Raw genomic sequence first — 14,853 nt, forward strand, 5'->3', positions numbered from 1 at the left:
ATGTACAAGGACACCCAAGTCTCACTGCAGCACAGCATTCTGCCATCTCTCTTCATTTAAAGAATATTGTTTTTTTTTAATCTATCCCACCAAAGTGGTGATCCTCACATATTCCCACATTATTGTATCTACCAAACTTCTGTCCACCATCTCAACCTATCTTTATTCATTTACAAAGACTTTACATTCTGCTCACATTTTGCTTGCCTACTTAAAGGGCTTTAGTACTTTGAATTGTAAACTTGTGTAAGGGGAGACGGAAAGACAGTATTTGCCATTCTTTTAACAATTACCTTAGATCTGTAATGCCAAGATAAATCCAGTTTTATGATTAAAAATATGAATGATTCAGAGACCAGAACTGAATTCAGAAAACGAAAAAATGATGTTAAGCCACTGACCCAGAAGTCCAGTCTGGCCAGTGAGGAATCTACCCCTGAACCACTGACGTTAACAAATCCGCTCGCTCCATGTGTCCAGATGGAAACCTGTCTGAAGGAACATACAGCCTGACAATGTGCAACAAACGGTTGGAAATTTCAGCAATTTCCTACATAAAAATGCCGAATGCACTTGAGAAGTTCTCCAGTGGTTGTCACGCGTCGTTGTGAAATTTTGTGGTTGTCAAAACAGCTGAAGAAAAGCAAACCTTTGTTTTCTATTAGAGAAAACCTATCCAACGCAGGATGTTCCCTCCTCCTCGCTCTTCCACATTCCCTGCACACATTGGAGTCTGATCTCGCAGGCTTAATAGACGCAATCTCGGCTGTCTGTCAAAGGGCTAATCAGAACCTGTTTCTTTATCCAGGTAAACACCTACACAGAAATAACAACAACAACAAAAATATTGTAGGGGCTGATTTATTTATTTATGGGTGTGGGCGTCGCTGGCTAGGCCAGAGTTTATTGCCCATCCATAATTGCCCCCCAGAAACTGGCGGTGAGCTGCCATCTTGAACCGCTGCAGCCCCTGTGGTGTAAGTCCACCCACTGTGCTGTTAGAGAGGGCTTTCCAGGATTTTGAACCAGAGACAGTGAAGGAATGGCAATCTATTTCCAAGTCAGGATAATGTGCCGCTTGGAGGGGAACTTCCACGTGTTGGTGTTCCCATGTGTCTGCTGCCTTTGCACTTCCAGATGGTAACAGTCATGGGTTTGCCTGCCGATTAGGCAGACAATCCAAATGCTAAGAATTTATTACGAGAAAATCTTTTCCATACGTTATCTTTGGTTCCTTTTCGAATGAATTAAAATCTGCCCTGGTTGGTCACTGACCCTTGAGGCAGTGGGAACAGTTCATCTTTATTAACTTTCTCTAAACCCTCTTGAGAGTTCTGTCTGTGGAGTGATTAAAAATACCGAAAGCCAGACGTGGGATTTGAACAATGAGGGACTGTAGATCAATGATAAGGGAAGTGATACTTTGATAATCAGATTAGGAAATAGTTTGAAAATTATGAAATCCGTCCAAACCTGTGCATTGCTGGTTCAGGAGCACAATGCGTCACTAGGGCGTGGGAAACTCGGATTAGATTCCCGAAGTTGCCGATTCTGTAACAGCGTCACAGTCCCTAAATTATTTTCTTTTCTTCAGGTTACTTTCAGTTTGCTTTCTGTTTTAGTGCAGTGATCTTGTAGTTAGGGAAATAAATTGATTTCAGCATGATGGGCGGATTGGTGATTCAGGGGTAGAATTCTTATTTTTCATCAAAGAAACCTGGGTTCGATTACAGTGAATGCATAACTCAATGTCTTCAATAATGGTTCAAGGATCAAATTTCCGGGACAGATAAATACCCATTTTCTCGCTTATCCATCATATATTTGATGAATACAAGTCTATAAAACTGATATTTAAAATTAAATTGCTGTTTCCCGATGGGATCTCTAAAATTCCCCTTTGCTGAGAGAGATGTTTCCTAATTTCACACCAGAAACGACTTGTTTTTTGACTGAGCCCCAAAGCCCCCAGACCCCTCCCCCTCCCCCAATTCCAAAATTCCCGCCATCGCTGAAGTTTCTCTCTCTGACACTATCGCCTTAACATGTCGCAAACCGCGATCAAATTGTTCATTAATTCGGGAAGAACGGCTTCCTTTGTTCGTGGTTTATATGAAGGGGCTGTTCTGTGGTTTATTTTCTGGAATTTAGCAGCGGTTGAGGGGAGGCCACGAGGCAGAGAGTGAGAGAGATTCAAAACACTACAGGAGAATGATGAGGAGAGGGTGCGGACAATAGGAACTGAGTTCCCGATCTCCCAATCCTTATTTTCCAACGAAGGACACAGAGTCGAACTCAGACCCTGAGGCCATGGATCTGGGATTCAGCGGATCATCCAAAAATCGAACTGAAAAATATACAGCCACGATATTTATTTACATGGCACTAACATCAGTTCCAGTATTACATTACTTGACTGCGTGGCCTAATGGATAAGGCGTCTGACTTCGATGGTACTTGGTGAGGTTATCAGAAGATTGCAGGTTCGAGTCCTGCCGTGGTCGTTTTATGTAGAAATCTGTTTAACTTCCTCAAAACCGCGGTCTCACTCGTCAGCTGAAGGTTCTGCCTTTCCTTCCTAACATGGCAGGGCTCTTTCTCAAAATGTCTGCTCTTGTTAATTTATGCATTAATTTCTAACTGATTTTGTTTATCTGATCACGTTCGTTAAATTATTGATGTGTCCAACTGGAACAAAAGCTGTGCATCAATCGGTTTAATAAAATGCTTTGGGAGAATTCCAATCTTCTCATGAAGCGGCTCGATCATTAGCTGAATCTGCTGTCACTGGACTAACAATACAGAGGTGCCAGGCTAATCTCTGCGGACACGGGTTTAAATCCCAACAGAGCAGATTTAAATTAAAACATTTCCTAAATTTGGAATTAAAATCTCGGCTCAGTAATGGCGGCTATGAAACTATCATCGACTGTAGCAAAAACCCAACCGGTTCACGAATGCCCTTTACGGAAAGAAATCATCCGCCCTTCCCTTACCTGTCCTACATGTGACTCCAGACCCACAGTAATTTGCTTCACTCGTAACTTCAAGGATAATGTGAGATGATCAACAAATGCTGGGCTTGCAAAAGACGCCCATAGACTATGAAAAAATAAACAAGTGGGAAACAGACACGACATGACTTTCAGGATGTCTACCTTTTCCCTTGAAGAATGAAGACTGGAGGCTGGTCTCATACAGGTTTTTAAAATTATGAAAGATTCTGGGAGGCTGAATTTAGGGAAAATGGAGCAGAGAAGAGTAGATAAGTATGTGTCTCGCTCTCACAAACAAGACATAGGCTGACGGGTCGCATACAACGTTATACTAATTAACTGCGCATCGGCAACTCATAAGAGCGGTAGATAAATTCCATCCGCAATGTCTCCGCGGCACCCTCCAGATTCCGTGGGAGCACTGCCGAACAAACTGTAGTGTCGTTCTTGAAGGCAGCTCCACCAGCATTCAGGCCAAACTCCTGAAAAATTAAGATAAAAGCAAAATACTGCGGATGCTGGAAATCTAGAACAACAACAAAAATACCTGGAATAACTCAGCAGGTCTGACAGCATCTGCGGAGAGGAATACAGTTAACGTTTCGAGTCCGTATGACTGTTCAACTGATGAAAAGTCATTCGTACTGGAAACGTTAACTGTATTCAGACCCGCTGAGCTTTTTCAGGTACTTTTGTTTTTGTTTCTGAAAAATTAACTTGGATGGACTGCGCACTGTGTCCGGATAATCGAAAAGCGTCGCATCCGCCAAGTCCTGTTTCCTCAACTCTCAAATGGACAACATGCCAGGGGAGGACAAAAAAATGCTCCAAAGACACTCTGAAACGTTAATTCAAACGCTGCAGCATTTATATTAATGACTGCGAGGAACTTGCTTCTCACCATTCAAAATGACCAAAACCTGCCCCCCAAGCTGCAGCGCGCTGTGAGTCCCCAGGTCTTCATGATGAGGCAGAACGGCGGCTAAGAAGAAGTAACAGGAAGCAAATCTTGCACTCTGGATCTCACTACCTCGTGGGACATCCTGTCCCCATGTGTCCAAAGGTCTGTAGGCCGAGAATTGACCTGTTCACTCTCATGAAGACCCATGGCAGAAACTCACGGTCCTGAGTGGATGTCATCATCGTATCGAGGGGCAGACGATAACCACTGCTTGTTACATAATACATATAAGAAGAGGTCATCTTCATCCATAGTATTTCTACAACTGTCCCTTCCCGAATAATATGAACAAGTCTCCTCTGTTGTCTCTGATCTGTCAACTTCACTGTATCAGAATGTGCTGCCATCTACTGGCCGCAACAGGGCGGTAGAAATTCACATTGTCAGTGTCGCGGAAACAGGTCAATGTGAGGAATTTGTGATGTGATGTGATGGGGCAGACATAGAAATACAAATATGAAATACAATTTAGGAAACACGATTAATTAATTTATTCCCATTGAATCGGCAGCAGTTACAGGCCAACTATCGCATGGAACAACTGAGACGATTAGATAAACTGCATTTAAGGGAAGTCTAGATAAGTAAAGGAGGGAGAATGAATTTCAGGGATAAAAAGAGAATGTTACATGAAGTATTCTAGGTGGAGGATCTTGTCGGGCGGTTTACCTGTTAGAACAAATGGCCCAGTTTCAGTGAGGTATATTCTGGGTTGAATGAATCCAGATTTGCAAAGTGTCTCAGGGACTGACAGACACGTAATGAGTCCCACACTCAAACTGTGAACAAAAGACAGAGAGATCCAGAATGAATCATTAACTCAGGCCTGGCATCAGTGACTGACTGATACACGTTGAATCGCACACTCTCACAGTATTCAATGGACAGAATGATACAGAATGATTCATACACACAGGCACATCATCAGAAACTGACAGATCCACGATTAATCCCGAAAACAAATCCTGTCCCATGGACAAGGTGATAAAGAATGAATCTACAGAGACCGACAGATGAACAATGAATTCCACACTCAAACCCTGTTCCAGAGACAAAGTGGTCCTGAATGAACCTCACACACATGCACATAGAATAGCTACAACAGAGAAGGGGACTATTCGGCCCTCTGTCTCTCCTGAGATGCTTCAGCAGAAACTCAGCTATCCCAGTCCCCAGCCCTGCCTCCATAGCCATGTAAACTTTTATCTTCAGGTGGCTGTCCAGTTCCACTATGAAAGCCCCGATTTTATTTTGCCTCTACCACATATCTCAGACAGTGCATTCCAGATCCTCACCACTCACCAGGGAAGATGAATCCTCATGTCCACATTGGTTCGTTTAAAACCGGTGCTTTGCACCAATAGAAACTGTTTCTCACTGTCTAATCTGTCTCGATCTGTCGCTGCCTCGTCGTCCTGTATTCTCGATCGTCAAGCATTGTTTCTCAGTCTGACCCCATCCCTGCAACTTCGGAAAATCTCTTGGCCAACCCCTGCTCTTTGTTCGTATGTTCCATCAAATTACTCGAATAATCGGGATGAAGAACTTCCTTAAAGAAGCAGTCATTGGTTTAAATGAAGGGACCGAGCTGTGATTTAATTTCTGGAACCAAGTAGGTCCTGGAGGGAGCTCAAGGGCCAACGAGAGTTATAGAGAGCAAAAAACATTCAGGGGAATGGTGAGAAGAGAGAGAGCGAGCAATTGGGGCTGAGTTTCCGATCTCCATTTCTAAAAGACAAGAGGGCCTAACATAAAATTTGAGCTAAACCGATCGAGGGTGATATCAGGAAGGTTTCTTCACACAAAGGGCCGCGCAAATCTGCAACCCCTCTCCTGCTTTTGAACCTGGGGGTCAATTCGAACATTTAGGAACTGCATCTGTTAGTTTTTGTTTGTTTGTTTGTACAGTAAGTATTTTAAGGATTATAAAAACACGATAGATGGATGAAATTCAAATACAGAACAGTCCTGAGCTGAACAGGATTGAGTGGAGAACAGTCTCCGTCCGTTCCTATATTCACATCTTCCTAATCCTGCACCAAACAAATCATCACCCATTCTATTTTTTCTTAACAGTCAAAGTTAATTTCTCCTCCCATCTTCATAACGAAAAACGAATCCTGGAGGGAACTGAAACTAGGTGCATTCCTTTGTTGAGAACATTTTCCTCTCACGATTAACGATTTCAGATTGGATACTAGAACCCCATCCACCGGTCAGTTACCAGTAACTGCTACTGACCCACAGAGAATCCTGTCACCCCTGCATTCTCTATATTTCCCCAGCTGCAAATTCTTCCATCAGCTTTGGGGAATATTTATCCTGAAAAATCAGTCAGATGATGATTTTGTTAAAAATAACCACATCCAATCAACCGGGCTTTTCCCTCTCTGTTATCCTCTTTCTCGGTGGCTGCATATCTTACTGATTGGACACAGGAGTTGATCTTTCATCAGTCCAGTGGCGGACAGACCAGCCGAATATTAGAGCAATTTCTGATATGGTTTAATTTCAAATGCAGTTCATTTATCATTTTGCGAATATATCAAGAGATTCAAACTAGTTCTGTTAAAGCAGAATGACAGTGAGTTTAGTAAGAAAGGTTTACAAAGTACAGCAATTTCTTTCTGCTCACTGTGCAAACATATAGTGAATTGTTTCAAATTGCAGGAGTGGAAACCGCAGCCCGCAGTCTTCATGTTAGCAATGACCTGAATTTCACTTTTGTGGGTAGAGGGGTACAGGGAGCGCGGATGTTATTGTGAAAACTGAAGTCACTTTTCCTGTGAATGGAGCCGGTTAAAGAGTTCGGGCCGGCCTGAGGCCGGGGTCAGTGGGTAGCCTGGGGTTAAAACAGGCCCCAGAGACAGGAAATAAGATTTGAAAGAGAGAGGGGGTGCGGGCGGGGCGGAGCGGGACGGGGTGATGCGGGGAGGGGGAGGGAGAGCCGGGGAGAGAGTTAGGGTGGGAGACAGCGAGGGAGAGAGGGAGGGAGTTAGAGAAGGGCGGAGCTGCAGGAAGAGAGGCAGCGGGCGGGAGGGAGGGAGGAACTTGAATTTTTTCACCACATTTTGCAACCTCAGGAAGACCAAAAACCTCACGGCCAATGGTGCGTGAGCGGAGGTGTGTCTTGGTAAGTGAGATTGCTGCTTGAATGTGCAGAGCAACATCTCACCGCAGCAACCTGATCAATGACTGTATAATCTGGTTCAGAGACCCTGTTTGAGGGATTAATATTGATCCCAGGACTCCGGGTAAGACTCCGCTTGTCTTGTTGTAAATAGTCTGGTCGGATTGTTCACATCCGTCCGAAAGGGGAAATGGGGCTTCGGTTTAAATTGTGATTTATGAGTGAAATAGTCATGTATCTTTATTGCCCCTCTGTGGGGCATTACACAATTTGTGAAACTTATTTGCCTCTTCTAGAATTTCAAGCAGTTGGAAGCACTGAAGAAATCCTGGTTCTATCTTTACTAATTCACCTGAACTGTGATAATGAAATATAACATCTTCCAGGCAGTGGAGATATAATATAGGCACCAAAAATACTCACACTCCACAGCGGATGTTGCCTTTTTTCCCTCAGGGAGACTCGGTTGAAGAGTTTCCCTTTTTTGTTACTCTGAGATTCTCAGTGTTGTAATGCTGTCTGCTTCATTCCTGGGAGACAAGTGGGACTCAGAAATGATCACTCCCTCCCTGTGTGACTCCGACTGATACAGTTGTTATCATTAAGGTCAGTCAGTCTCTGACCCCTTATCAGGTCCAATATTTGACCCAAAGTTAACTTTTTTTGTTATCCACACTGGGAATCGAAATTCCTGCTGCACTCTCTATCCCTGCCGTGATAAAAAATCCGGCTCTTTCAACTGTGGGTGTCTATCTCTCATTGTCTGTGACACCTCTTCAATTAACAATCTACTTCTGCTTCTCCTTACAGAGTGCAATCTCTTCTGTCTTTTTTTCCCTATGCAGTGAACTATGATTCAGTCAGCTGCTCCCTTGCTTTTTACAATGAGGAGGTTGTGAGTTCAAAACTCATTTCCGAATCCTGACCACAAATTCAGGCTCACGCTCTAGAAAATTCTTTGCTGTTGCTGGTGCCAGCTTTTAGACGATATGTTGAACTGAGCTGCCATCTGCCTTCTCACGTAAAATATACCAAGGCACAATTTCGGAGAGGGGCGGGGGAGTTATTCCATGATGTCGGAGACATTCAAAACAGATCATATTGCCTTCAATACATTGCTGTGCCTGGAACCTGACTGTGTGCAAATCCTTTGAAAAATTGTTCAAAAACATGATGACTGAATTCCTGTTAGGAAAACTCAAGTTATTATTGAAAATTCTGCTGAGTGAGCTTCACTGGACAGCAGAGAAAACAAGTGAGGAATTCGAGTAAATGGACACCAGAGAACAAGTCACCGTCAAAACTGGATCAACTCTTGCGAAGATCAATGAGTAAAAGCGGAGAGTTCCGCGCATCATCAGTTTATTAACCAGAGACACTCACAGAGTGTTTTGTACAATGTGTCTCTAATGCAAACCTGAAGGAACGAAGCCTTACCAGTTCATGGTGATATTGGGGATGGATATCCATATATTTAATAAATGAGTAAGAATGAATAAACATAGGACTCCAAATAATGATTATCTGTGTCTTTGACGTGATGCTCTTCCCGTTATGCTGATAATCTTGTCCTTCTCGATGGTACATGTATCAGGGAGGACGCTGCTGTCCAAATACGCATAGGAATTAATGCAGGTGTCCTGTAGATCGGACATACTGCAGCTAATATGTATAATCTCCGCAACAATGTTTCCGCCTAAGAGATTTGTTTTGTTATTTTTTTCGATTCAGATCATCTTGGGGTGATTGAGAACAAGGAAAGGACATTCGGAACATGGCCTGAAATGGGCTGAGAGAAAGAGGAAATACTCGGCTGGTGTATTTTTGTAGCATTTACTACTTCTGTCCGTGTGAGAATAAAAACGATTTGAGAGGTTGGTTGCAGATTGAAGTGTTTACTGCAAGTAAGACGCTGATACAAATTCACTGTACAGAAAAAGCCAGGTATGTTTTTCGGTCGCGGACAGCTGGTTATTTTTGGTGTGAATAAGATCAAAAATAGCAGAAGATGGTTTGGATTCATCGGCCTCTGTGCTGTGGGCTTCGCTGCACCGCCCTGCGACGGAGCCGTAATTCCTTCCTGCCGCTGAATACTTTACGGTAGCCAAGCAAATATTCACTTCTTACTTATTTTTAATCAAGAGCACACGTGTTGAGAAGCTCACCTTGGCTGCGCAATTACACTTCACACCACTCCGAATGCAACAGACAAAGACAGACACACAGATAAGCAGTAGAGACGATCAGGACACACACAGTGACAGACAGGAAAAGGTGCGCAAACCAGCAAGATACCGCCCCCACCCCACAAACTCAACCCCCCGCCCCCTCACAGCTGGATGAGGGAAAACAAGCCCAAGAGGGACATGGGGACCACCCGCTTTCTCGGCCACTCACTTTAGCCATCACCATCCCAGCGGGACCAACGGAGAGGCGCCACTCCCTGTGGGATAGAAATGGCAGGAATTCCCCCAGCTCCAGTAACTGGACCTCCTAATGGATCTGGAAGGGACACCAACTTCCGTCCATCTTAAGAGAGTCACAGCTCCCTGTATGTGAATGTGGATTAACCCCTTATATTCCCTCACAGACTCTGTGATCCCCGGGCCCTTGTGAATTCCGAAAAAAAAACGCTAAGAAGACCTGAGAGCTGAGCAGGCGGGAGGGGGGATGGGAGTGGGGCGCGGGACTGGGGACAGAGAAGGAGGTGCGGAGGGTGGGGGTGGTGGATGGTGTGTGGTGGTGGGGGTTGAAAGTCATGGCGCAGAGTGATGAGTGTGAAAACAGCCGACTTCAAAGGCCACAGGAAAGCGGTGCCTGGAGCTGCCCCGAGAGACAAGCTTTGGGTTGTCAGTAAAAAGATCTCCTGTAATGAAGGCACAAAATCAGAAACAGGAAATGCGGGGAATATTCAGCAGATCCGAAAGCAGCTGTGGAGAGATATTCCTGTCGCCAGGATGTAACTCTCCAATTGGATACTTCACCTCGCACAGATCTTACACTCTCAACACCTTCGTGTGAGGAACAGGTCGGGCGGGAATTGGGTCTTTGTTGATTTGAGCAAACAGAGCAATGCAGCAATGAGAAGCTCCTCACCCCCCGGCGGCTTGGGGAAGGATGGGACTCAGATACAGGAACCTGACAGGTGCTGAAAAAAGGAAAATCACATCGCGTGTTTTAAAGCAGTGACGATGAATGTGAAGTTCAAAATCATTTACGCAGAGGAGCGTAGCAGAGTCAGGATGGCCGAGCGGTCTAAGGCGCTGCGTTCAGGTCGCAGTCTCCTCTGGAGGCGTGGGTTCGAATCCCACTCCTAAACATTATTTTTTCCTTCAGCACCTTCCAAACCCGAGACCTCCACCACTTGGAAGGAAAAAGGCAGCAGATGTATGAGAACAGCAGCAAGCTCCCCTCCGAGCTACACACCACCCTGACTTGGAACTGAATCCTGGAACTCCCTTCCTAACAGCGCTGTGGACGGTCTTACACAATATGGGCTGCAGCAGTTCATGAAGGCAGCTCACTGCCAGTTTCTCAAGGGGAATTGCGGTCGGCCGAGCCAGACTCGAGGCAACCGGATCCCCTGAAAACAGCTCATAAAGTAAACTGGATACAAAAGCAACATACTGCGAATGCTGAAAATCAGAAATAGTAACAATCAGAAAGTGCTGGGAATACACAACAATTATACAGCATCTGTGGAGAGAAATTTAGAACTAGCATTTCAGGCCGGTGAGATCATCATTTCCTTCTCTCTCAGTGTGAAATCCTTGACTCAGTCAATATCCCCTCCCCTTTTAATGACACCTTCCTATCCAAAGCCTCAAATACGCCTTCCAAGTGAAACAGTGATGCACTTGTTCTTCTTTCAGTTTAATGTGCTGCATTTGCTGCCGCAATATGTTCTCATCTGCTTCAGGTGAGTGAACGCTTTGAGGAATCTCCATTCAATCCGCAAGCCTGACTCTGAGCTTCCTGTCACTTGTCATTTCAATTCTCCACCTTGCTCCCACTCTGACCTTTCTGTCCTTGGTCTGCTGCAGTGTTCCAGTGAAGAATAACATAAGCTCGAGGAAGAACACCTCACCCTGCACATTTCTGGCCTCAACGTCGAGTTCAAAATTTTTAAATTATAAACTCAGCCTACCTCTCGTTTCATGTGTTTCTTTCAGGATTATCATTTTATTTTCTGTTTCTTATTTAATTCCTTCACTTTGCAATTGGGCGGCTGATCTTTAGCCATTCTCACCTCATCTGGACCCACATTTTGTTTTTTGCCTGTTCCAGTCCTTTGGCTTTGGCGCCGTGAAACCTTTTGTAATTGAATCTCTCCGGGCCCCCAAACCATTACAAACCTGCGCTTTTGTTCAACCTCTTCCCAGAGCCCGGACTGGTCCCTTGCTCCAAGCCTATTACATTCCTATATTCCCTCAGTTCAGATGAAGGGCCACCAACCTGAAACATTAATTCCTTTTCTCTCCACAGTTGCTGCTGAGTATTATCAGCATTTTCCGTTTTTATATTATAGCCTGTTCATTGACTGATAACACATCCCTTTTAAGCAAAGCGTCAATTATCTGGAATTCGTAACAAGCCACTTTTAAACAGACAGAGTCATATTTACACAGTTTCGATTCCCTGACAAAATACAGAATTTTACCGATTCCATTCTGTGCCTACGGGATCAATTCCCATGCCGGCTTCTCACACCCTTCCTGCTCTACAGAATGTAGGACTGATTTCTATCCATAAATCATAGAATGCTAAAGGACAGAAGGAGCTCATTCCGCCTGCGTTGGTTCTTTGGTTGAGCGATATAATTACTCCGAGATCCGGGATCTGACCCCATTGCCCTGTATTACCTTCTTTCAAGTGTTTTTTTCCCTCCAACTCTCTTTTGAAAGTTAATCATTTATCTGCTTCCATCACTCCCCAGGTAGCTTCCATTTCACAATGAGCTCACTGTGTAAAATACATTCTCCTCATCCCGTTCCTGGTTCTTTTCCCAATCAGCTTCAAACTGTGTCCTCTGGTTAGCGACCCTCCTGTCAGTGGAAACAGTTTCTCCTTATTTACTCCAGTAAACTGGTCAGCATTTTGAACACCTCATAGGAGATGTTTTTTTCGATGCAAAGCAAGTGGTGGGAATAAAGGTGAATCTTTAAGAAGATTGAAGCTGTATGTGAATTTCTCCAAATTCGAGCCATTCCAGCAGCAGCGCCGTGATTTAACAAAACTCCCCAAAGCGCTTCAAAGGAGCTTGATCAAGCAACATTCGACATCGAGTCAGATATTTGGCCAGATGAACAAAATCTTAGTAAAATTGATAGATTTTAAGAGGGTATTAAGGGGAAGAGTCAAGTGGGGATGTTTCTAGAAGGAATTGCAGCGCTAAAGGCTCAGACAGCTGAAAACGTGGCCGCCAATGATGAAACAATGCAAAGTGTAAATGAGCAAGAGGACAGAGATGGATTCAGAAAGAGAAATGTCTTGGAATGGAACTGGAACTCCAGTCCGGCCAGTGAGAAATCCCCCCTGAACCACTAATGTTCACACAGCCGCTCATTCCATGTGTCCAGTTGGAAACCTGTCTGAAGGAACATGCAGTCTGACGCCTGTGATAATCCTCCACTGTCTGATCTAAAGCTGTATCAGGAGCTGTTCATTACAGCTGTGATAACCGTGTTGGTCTTGGTATTCAGTGGTGCAGATTCACATCATCCTTGTTTCGAGCTGTCTGTCAGGAACAGTCTGGAAAGATGACTGAGCAGTAATGGGAAGCAGTTTCCGCGGTGGCTGTATATGTCCAATTTTAAATCATTCTGAGGACTGAGCAGACTGACTCTGGTCAGCATCTTTCAAAGGTTTTTGTTTTGTCCTCAGACGATGATGAGATTTCGCCTGTTCAGTGGTTCAGATGGGAAAGTGGGGAGTGACCTGTATAGAAGTTCGGGACGGCAGTTTCCCTTTTCTGAGAACATTGATAAACCTCTTGCTGACTTTCTTCAATACTTATCTAAAGCATTCCAACCCACAACCTTTAAATGTCTCTGTTTATACCGACCGCAAGTCCAACGCGCTATCAGTTGCGCCACAGATTTACACCAATGACACTTGTTTCTCCTCTCAACATAGAAATTTCTGACATTGACGAACAGTCTGTTCAAAATTTCAGCAATTTGAACAGTGACTACATTTCAAAAGTGCTCATCGTCCGTAAAATGTTTTTGGACGTCCTGTGGTTGAGTAAAGAGCTATAGAAATTCAGTAGAATTTCAAAACGACATGGGCAGGTTGGTGGAATGGGCGTTTAAGCGGCAGAGAGAACCACATAACCCTACAAAAGTGACGGCGTAGAAAGAGGTGATTCAGCCCATCATGTCTGTGCTGGATAGAAAAAAGATGAAGAAGAAATTGGCCGCTCATTCTAAACCCACTTCACAGCATCTGATCCGTAGCCTTGCAGGTTACAGCGCTCCAGATGCAGATCTAAGTACATTTTAACTGAGTTGAACAGGTTCAGGCAGTGACATCCAAATGCTCGCCACCCGCAGCGTGAAATAGCTTTCCTCGTCTCCCCTTTAATCCTTTTAACAATGACCTTAAATCAACGCTTCCTGACAATTGACACCTCAGCGAGGGGAAACAAGTATTTATTGTCCACCCTATCTAGGCCCCTCATCATTTTGTACATCTCAATTAGGTCACCTCTCAGCCTATCCAATCCTTCCTCGTAGCTGCAATTTTCAAGCTTTGGCAGTATTCTAGTAAATCCTCTCTGTGCTCTCTACAGTGCAATTATGTCCTTCCTGTAAGGTGGCGACTAGAGCTGTACACAAAATTCCAGCTGTGGACTAACCAGCGCTTTTTCAGTTGATTTCCTTTTCCAGGGAAATGTGAAAAGATTAATTGTGGTCGGAAGAAAGCAAAGAGGGAACATTAAATAAAGCGTGTACACCCAAAGGGCGTGCAAGAGCAGGGAGAAATTGTGGGCATATTCATAAATGATTGAAGGTGACAGGAAAACTTTTATTCATTCATGGGATGTGCGCTTCACTGGCTGGGCCAGCATTTATTGCCCATCCCTAGTTGCCTTTGAGAAGATGGTGATCAGCTGCTTTCTTGATCCGCTGAAGTCCATGTGGTGTAGGTACACCCACAGCACTGCGGGGAAGGGAGTCCCAGGATTTTGACTGAGCGACAGTGAAGGAAAGGCGATATATTCCGAAGCCAAGATGGCGTGTGTCTTGGAGGGTAACTCTCAGGTGGTGATGTTCCCATGTAGCTGCTTCCCTTGCCCTTCTCGACCGTAGTGGTCGTGGTTTTGTAAAGTGCTGTTTAAAGAAGCTTGGTGAATTCCTCTATGTATCTTGGAGATGCGACGGAGGTGGAGGGAGTGAATGTTTATGGGTGTGGTGTAATTCAAGCTTTCTCCTGGATGATGCCAAGCTTCCTGATTGTTGTGGGTGCTGCACTCCACCAGGAAATTGGCGACCATTCCATCACACACCTGACTTGTACCTTATAGATTCTGGACAAGCTTTGGAGAGTCAGGAGGTGAGTTACTCGTCGCACAATCCCTCGCCTCTGACCTGCCCTTGTAACGACAGTGTTTATAAGGCTAGTCCAGTTCAGTTTTTGGTCATCAGTAACCCTCAGGATGTTGAGAGTGGGCGATTCAGTGGTGGTAACGCCATTAAACGTCAAGGGCCAGTGGTTAGATTCTTTCTTGTTGGAGATGGCCATTGCCTGGCACTTATGTGACA

The 14,853-nt window shown here is 44.5% G+C and overlaps 2 protein-coding genes and 2 non-coding genes across 4 annotated transcripts in view; 3 read left to right on the plus strand and 1 right to left on the minus strand.

The window, feature by feature from the left end:
* Nucleotides 1–14,853, minus strand: part of LOC144670280 (histone H2B 1.1-like) — a 495,251-nt gene that overhangs the window by 205,213 nt on the left and 275,185 nt on the right. The gene's annotated exons all lie outside the window — the stretch shown is intronic.
* LOC144670308 (histone H2B-like) overlaps nt 1–14,853 on the plus strand; it is a 518,579-nt gene that overhangs the window by 36,629 nt on the left and 467,097 nt on the right. The window lies entirely within an intron of this gene.
* trnar-ucg (transfer RNA arginine (anticodon UCG)) lies at nt 2,415–2,504 on the plus strand. The gene is given in 2 exon segments: nt 2,415–2,451; nt 2,469–2,504. It is a non-coding gene; the product is annotated as a tRNA-Arg (tRNA).
* On the plus strand, nt 10,324–10,407 carry trnal-cag (transfer RNA leucine (anticodon CAG)). The gene has a single exon. It is a non-coding gene; the product is annotated as a tRNA-Leu (tRNA).

Source organism: Cetorhinus maximus, chromosome 31 (genome assembly GCF_964194155.1).
Source record: "Cetorhinus maximus chromosome 31, sCetMax3.hap1.1, whole genome shotgun sequence".
NCBI classification, from domain to species: Eukaryota; Metazoa; Chordata; class Chondrichthyes; order Lamniformes; family Cetorhinidae; genus Cetorhinus; species Cetorhinus maximus.